Source organism: Dunckerocampus dactyliophorus, chromosome 21 (genome assembly GCF_027744805.1).
Source record: "Dunckerocampus dactyliophorus isolate RoL2022-P2 chromosome 21, RoL_Ddac_1.1, whole genome shotgun sequence".
Lineage (NCBI taxonomy): Eukaryota > Metazoa > Chordata > Actinopteri > Syngnathiformes > Syngnathidae > Dunckerocampus > Dunckerocampus dactyliophorus.
Genome location: NC_072839.1, coordinates 13,430,683 through 13,438,830, shown reverse-complemented (window position 1 = coordinate 13,438,830; position 8,148 = coordinate 13,430,683).

Below are 8,148 nucleotides of genomic sequence, written 5' to 3'. Positions count from 1 at the left end.
GTGTTGTCACCACCTGTAAGAGTATTAATAGACAAATTCCCTTCCGAATAAAAGTAAAAGATTATTTTCGTATTTTTTTGTATATTCGGGTCAAGGCTGAGAACCACTGCATTAGAGGTGGCTCTTCAAGGCACCGTGTGACACGCTCATTGTCAACAATCAGGTAAATGTATGCAAGAAGTGCGCAACATTACCTATGCTTCCTGTCAACATACTTACGTAATTCTTCCCTGTGCCCTGTTATCGATGTGGTTACTTTTAAAGTCAACTTCACTGTAGTGTAACTATTGTAACCATGACAACAGCATCCCCAGGTAGCATCCTGCAGCTCCGGCATTCGCACAATCAAAGATCTCCTTTTTCCATCTCTCAGCGATGAAGCAAGGTGCAAGCAAGGTGACCTCAGCACCAACGCCGACAGCCGAGACGTTATAATCGGATCCGCCGTAGCCGCGAGATTGAGTTTATTCGAGCTATTGAAGGATCCGGGGCTGGCTCGAGAGACGGAGGCCCGGGGAATGAACGGAATCACTTTATGACGGCCTGAGATGGAGATTGAGTAAGCAGGGTAACCTTCAGCTCGCTGTGCGATCAAGTAGAGCACCGCAGATATCACCTTTCACTTATTGTTTTGCTACTGGAGCCTACTTTGTGACTTCCTAACTTATTCCTGGCGGGTGAGTTATTAGTTTAATCAGACCAAACACTTATTGGTTCCAAAATATTGGAAGAACGGAAGAATCATGGCACTATTGCTACTACCATATTAGTTTACAATGTAGACACTTGACGATATCACGAGGCAGTTGCGCTGCCCGTTCCTCGGATAATGTGTGGGAAGTGAATACATGTACCGTTACTCCCCTAGCTGTGCTACATGAATCAGCGTTTTCTGATTTAGTGGCAAAATGCCTCGTTTAGGTCGGCCACCGTAAACGCGTTGCCAGATGGGAGGCTAACGAACATCTCACTAAGCACTTGGCCTCCTCCCCCACACTAATTAATTCTCACATCTTCCCTCTGCGGGCGATGAATGATGGCCGGCTAATTCAGTTTTCACTTTGGACACAGGAGTGTGGGGGAGTCAGTGACATGTCGGCGGGCGCCACGTGTGAGATGAGATGAGAGTCCGGAAGGCCGCATTAACATCTCGCAGTCTGGAAATGAAGCAGAAATTGAATTTTGAAGCCGAGCGTCGTTTTTTTTTTTTCAGGACCTGACCTTCACTTCCAATGCTAAATGGATGAATATATTTAATGTAGCATACACACACACACACACACACACACACACACACACACACACACGCACACACTGACATTTCTCCATTCTGCAATATGGATGCTTTTTTTTTTTTAACTCTACCTTCTACAGCATCCGCAGGTCTAATGACCTTTTTCATGAGATCCTCTCCGGCGGGGGGTTTATATATTCTGAGGCGAGGCAAAGCGTGACGGTAAATGTGTGCACTTGAACGCGGCACCACCCGGCCATCCTGAGTCCAATCCACCCTCGCTGATCCGTGATAAAGTGGCAGCGGGGGTCTTCCGGAATTCGGCGGCCTCGATCGGATGCTCCCTCATCCTCGAGAGGATTAGAGAAGTGAGGCGGCGGACTGAAGGGCGGAGAAGAAGAATCACTATCTTGTGTGAGCAGGCAGTGAGCAGAGAGCCGGCAGGATATTCACCTTGTATTCAGAACCTTTTTGGACTTTAGACAGCAACAATCGTCTTGAAGCTCATTTAAAAGACAGCGAGAGGAGTGAGAAACGGTGAAACAGAGGGAGTATGCGGCAGGATTATCTTCAGGTGGAGAAGAAACAACATCTTGCCGTGTTTGTTCCACGCCGCCTTACGTAACTCACCACCATCAGCACATTCCCGCTGCTTGTTCGTGTTTTCTGGCCTGTAATCCTTCCCTGCCGAGAAGCTTGGCCTCAGAGAGGAACATCTGCTCTGTTTGTGGCAATTAGGCCTGTTGAGGAACGCACGACCAACGCTACACCTGTGTGCAATCGCCAATGAGGATCGTTGCTGCTAAGCAAAGAAGTGAGAGTAACCGCGGTTTACAGGCATGTTTGTTTTACCCGCCTTGAACTAGTTTCTGCAGAATGAGAGTGGAACGTGCTAGCCATCGAGCCGAAAGCCGGAGCTATTAACTTGATGTCTAGCGCTACACTTCAGGCTTCAGGGAATGAGGTTTACCAACATATTTCCACACAGCTGCACCAGCTGGCATCCGTTACACTCACCTCCCTAAGCCACGGCACCCATGTAACCCGCCTGGTCCAGCCAGCCCCGCGTTCCGCCCGAGCTCCAACCACGGTTTCCAGAATGAGCACTGAGAGCGTAAGCCATCAAACCATAAGCCTGAGCAACTCGATGTTGGGCGCTGCTCTTAAAGCCTCAGGTAGTAAGTGTTACCAACATACAGCTGCGCCACCTGGCATCCGTTACACTTGGACGAGTTTGGTGCCCCGTAAGCACCTTTGGAATGGTCAACAACAGCCATGTTCATCACACCTAAGCCAGAATTCCCATACACACGCTCCCAAATCTCACGTCTTCCCAGGAGTGGGAAGGGAGTGAACAACTTCACACTTCCTGTAGGTGTCCCAATACATTTGTCCACACAGTGTATCTAAACAGATAATCCTCTCCCTTCTGACTTTCTGTCAAGCTGGTGCAGCCTCAGCAGGCCCCTGGCTCCTGCAAGGTGCACTTTATAAACACAGGTCATTTGTCAAGTGGAAGACATTAAAAGTGTGAAAAGCCAGAGAGGGTCTTCGGGCGGCACGTGTTGATCTCTCCGCAGCGGAGGAGAAAGCGCTGAGCCTGCAGTGAGGCCGGCTTCTTCATAATGGAGCTGTTTCGCAGCTCGACTCTTGGCGCCGCTAACAAGCGAGAGCGCTGACCTTTACTGCATCCGCCCTCCCTCCCTGAGAGAAAGGCCATTAGGCGACACGACACCCGCAGGTTTGACACAATATTCCTTTTCACGGCGCTGACTCAGCCTCCGCCGGGAACGCAAGCTCCATTTTTGTTTACAGCTGCAGGTGGGATTGCTCATCACTGTTGTAGTTATCATTGTGTCCAGCAGGGCGGCGAGACCTCTGGGTCGCCATCTCTGAGCTGTAACATCATGTTAAAGGTCTCATATTCTACTATTTTCCCCACAATCATGTATTGACAGTATGTTGTCCAAACTTGATGCTAGAATTTAGAGAGTATGCCCGTTTTGTGTGTCTGTAGCTTTAAGATAAGTCCAGACTGTGTGTCTCCAAGAAGCACCGCTGTGCACTTTATCCAGTTTTTACACATAACACTCTTGTCCAACATAATAGATGCCATATATCACAAACAACAGCGTAACATCAAAGAGTGGGACAGGAAGACACAAAAGTTAGTAGCCCTAGCATAGCTGTGTGAGCGAAATTGCTAACATTGCACCATCATGCTAGTTTTGTCTCTTTGCTGAAGAAAAACATGAGCAAATGTACAGCTCCCACATCTGTAGCTGACTGTTAGTTGATGTGTAGCGAAGCCTACCTTTTTTTTTTTTTTTTTTTTTTTTTTTTACAAAAGTGGTGATATACACTGGGTCGTTGTCCTTTACAGTGTGGTGTACCTACGGGGGTGGAAGTAGACAATAGTGTGGTCATTTCCAGAATGTGGAAGAAGACAAACTTGTCAAGTCATGCTGTTTGATCACGTCTGTTCCAGATGCTGCTAGCAACCGCTGTGACCTTGAGCGTGCCATTGCTTAATGGCGTGCCTGCGTGCTGCACACACACACACCTGAGCGTGGGAGGTCCCAGCGGAACGCCAACTGGCAGCCCAGCCATGTTTGCTCCGCTGAGCCTCATGAGACGAGGCGTCGGTGCAGAAACGCCACCACATGTTCACTTTCCTCCTTCCACACACACGAAACATGCCGCTTCATTAGGTACATATGCACAATCTCTACATTTATAAAGGATAATATGCTCAGTTTTGATTCCGCTGGACTAACTAGTGTGGTCATTTACCGTTTTCAAAAGTTGATGCCACAGTTGAAGTGCAAGTGTGGAGCCCACCTTCCTCTCTACTCCGGAAACATTTCGGTATTTACTTGCCCTCCAGCCAAGAAAGCCATTATAGCCTCACATGCTATGACATGATTCATTTAGAGCTAGCGCAGCAAAATGGGCTTTATCACCTGATTCAACACTAATGGTTTGATCCAACATGATTCATTATTTATTCAGCACATTTGTGTATCTTCATGCCCCGCGGGCTAACGTTACATATTATGGAGCCAATAATGGAGTTCACAGTCGCCTGCGCAGCTTGATAGAAATACTGACGGCTTAGCATACGCCTCGTGTGGATAACAGAGGTGAAATATCTTATTTCTAACCAAATAACCTGTAATTCATTTAAAACTGTTATTATAGAAAACTAGGGCAGAATGCTGTCACAGCTCACGTTAGCATTGTTGGGGAAAGGTTGTAAGCTGTCTAATGAAGTGAAATTCATCCACTAGGCACTATCCGCCAAGATGGGGCTAATCAACTGGCGGCCCGCAGGCCGGTCTGATGTCATTCAGGGGCCGGATCTGGCCCAGGGCCCGCCAGTTAATTAGTTACTCGGAAGCCATTGTGATTCATTGCAACAAATTCCTCAAAACACCAAAGCACTCCTGTCTTATAGAGGATCTTCAACTTGCATTTTTGCAGTCGGTCGGTAGAGTGCCCGTCATATAGAAAATTGCTGACTAGCATAAACCTATTGCTCTGGTTTCAATGTATGACTTAGTCCTTTGGTGGTATGGCAGAGCCTTGCGCTGACATGAAATAGAAATTATGAATAACTCTGAAGGGAGAAGTCCCACTCCCACACCCTCCCCTCAGTCCTCGGCTTGAAAACCTCAAATGTGGCCCACAGAACAATTTAGTTGAATAGAGAAGAGGGAGCTACAACGTTCACAACCAAATAACAAAAAACTGGAGCCTGATATTTTAGTTGAGGAATGTCTCCCTCTGCTGGAGAAATACCAGTATTTCACCACAGTTCATACAACGCACGACTATAGTTCAGTGTTTATTGGATGGTTAATAAAAAGTGAACATTGTGATAAAGCTATATAAATAAGTGAAAATAATTTAAGTGTACAAACATTTAAAAGTGATTTTCCAAGTCTTTGAATTGTGCTCTTGTGCAAAATCAACATCGGGTGTCTTTTCTACGAGTTCCTGCGGCGAAAGTGAGAGAGAAAAGGTTAAAAGGTGCGGACTTTCCACAACACCGTGCATTTTCCTTTAAGACAGACCTTGTGATTGTGACATCTTGTGTTGTGATCTGGTGTCATTCTTCAACAATTCAGGAATGGTCGTCACAGTTTTCCACGACTTCTCTGATGGAGGACAAGTGACACAAATCAGTAAAAAAGGTCAACTTTTTTCTTCAATGGAACGCCTACCTGTTTGCCACCTGTGCTTCCAGTAAACCTGATCAGTGTGTCTCCATCCGTCCTGAGAGGATGCAGGCAAGTTCTCATCCAGTTCTCTGATAGCGTTGCCATGGGGACAGTGGCGCAGACGCTGGACATGCAGAGTTTCATCACACGTGCAGTTCTTCTCCTTCACGGCGGCAGGAGCTTGGTCCAAGTTCTGCTTGGAGCCCAGAGGCCTCTTCTGCTCAGGTCTCCATTTGAGGCCCGCGCCACGCGTGCCGTTCTCTGAGGACTCGCCCTCCGTGTCATGGCGTGGACAGTGAACATCCGGGACGGAGCCTTTCCTCACCAGTCGCTTCTTGGTGTGAAACCTGCAGGCGTCACATGTCGGCTGCAGGGCCTCGTTGCACTGCTGGAAGGGGACAGCTTTTCTTTTTAGAACGCGCCCATTGAGTCCTGGACCAGGTTTGGCCAGACATCTTGAGCAAAGTCGGTCTCTTTTGTAAGGAGCAAAGATGTTCTCGTTGAACGTCCTCGTGAGGCAGCACTCGTGGTCAGAAAGGCTTCGCCGATCCATCTTGCCTTTCGGCTTGTACTTCTCCTTTGGCTTCCGTACTGAAGGCTGGTCCAGGTCTAGTTTTCTTCTCCTAGCGGGAACATCTAAGGCTGTCCTGCTCACAGGTTTGTTGTGCTTCTTGGGAGTGGGTGGCCTCCTGCTACAGTGGTAGATGTTATCAAAGTCAGCTAGCCAGCTGCTTGATGGAAGGTAGGCTGGTAAGGACTCGAATGAGGTGTCCTGGTGGTCCTGGAAGTTTGTGTCTTGCCTAGGTTGGCTTTTACCTTCTTTATGAGGAGAGCTACCCATTGAAAGCAGGGCAGGTGTAAGAGGAACATTCTCCACTTGAGATTCATCCATCATGTAGCTATCTGCCCAATCCTGAAGACCCTCCACATTGGCGGTGGGAACCTCTTCTGTAGGAATGTCGGCTGACACCTCACCATTTTCTTCTACGGGGGTGTTTTGAACTGGTGAGTCAGGGGAGGGAACCAAAGTTTCCTCCATTGACCAGACTGGTTGTTCCTGCAGATGACTGTGGTCAAACGTCAGGCCACCAATTTCAGACTGTATACTCTTGGAGATCTGTAGATCTTCCTCCCTCCTCCTCCTCTCCTCAACAGAGTTGCTGAATGCATCTGGGTGGTTCTTGGACTCTTCCAACTCAGGGATCTTCTCAGTGGGTGTCCCAACCAACAGGATGTCAGGACAAGCTTGACGCGTCTGCTCCAACTGCTCTGTAGGAATACCCGGCCTGTCCCCTTGTGGGATCTCATGCGAAAACCCATGGGCGACCTCAGCGGTCTCACAAGAATGAAGAAGCTGGAGTCCCACTGGCGTGGTGCAGCATTCAATTCTCACCTCCTCCGTCTGGATGACGAAGCTTCCATTTGGAGGCGACCTGGCAGCGCAAGAAGCTCCCACGTCCTTAAAATCTGGAGAATGCTCATTACTCTGCACAGTGGAGGCCAGTGGGAGGGGCTGACTGGAGGGGGCACTCGAGGCCTCCTTGCCACCACAGGCTGAGGCCTCAGGGTCACCTGACTCAGGTGTGCTGGTTATCTGGGCACCGCACAGCGGTTCCGTTTGGACCTCCGAGTTGGTGACCTCCCGAGCTGGGCCGCTGTGCTGGTAACGATACCTGCGGGCGTGGTAGGCCATGGTCTGGTAGTACTGGGGGTTCAACATACGCCTGTAGTCCATCAGGTGGAGGTGGGTGTGGGGCATGACAAAGCCTGGAGGCTCCATGTAAGGATTGGGCTGGTAGTGAGGCATCATTGGCATACCAAAACCTTTAATGGAAGAAATATGGAATACATGTTTTAGTAGTATAAATGACCAATGAATAATCAATATTACTGTCAAATACGGCCCCCAAAAGAGGTTACCTTGAGGACCCCACATGTCTAGGACCAGCCCTGCTTGAATCCCAATTTCTCAAACATTTTACAATTGTAGCTGAACATTTCCTAATAAGTTGTTTAGCTCAACAATTGGCTTGGATGAACAGTTTTTTAAAAGCATGCGGCTGCATGAGGTGGATGCGCAAAGACCTTTTCTGCAGTTACCTAAAGCGGGGCAGCCGTAGTACGGATTGTAGCTGACAGGCATGGCCAAAGGCAGCGACCACTGCAGGCCCTGCACGGGCAGGTAAGTCTGAGAGGGCTGAATGTAGAAGAGCGGCTTGTGGTGCTGCTCCTCAAGACGTGGCCCTCCTGTAGGCTCTTGAGCCGGCGCGCGGGGCTCACGGCAGCCCTGCTGAGGTCCATGCGGCAGGTTTGGACCTCGAGAGCCCAAACCATAAGAAGTGTGCAGGTTCGAGGCGGCTGCCTCCATATTTCAAGAAGAATCCGAGAAGATAATATACCAGGAAAATGTGTTGAAATAGACTCTTGGACAAAGAAACTCAGCTCTCATGGTACGATCTAAACCAGACTGAAAGGTGTGGGCTCCTGATAATTCTTCACCGGGGAAATGTGGCACTGATTGGGTGGATTGTGGCACCAGGTGATATGTGTCCAGTCCGATTGATGATCTCCTGTTAAAGCCATCAGAAATCTCCCTCAGCTGAGCCATGCTGACAAGAGATCACAGACAGCTGCACAGATTGTAGGGCCAGAGTGGCACATCACTCTCTTATTTAACCATCTTTGCAATGG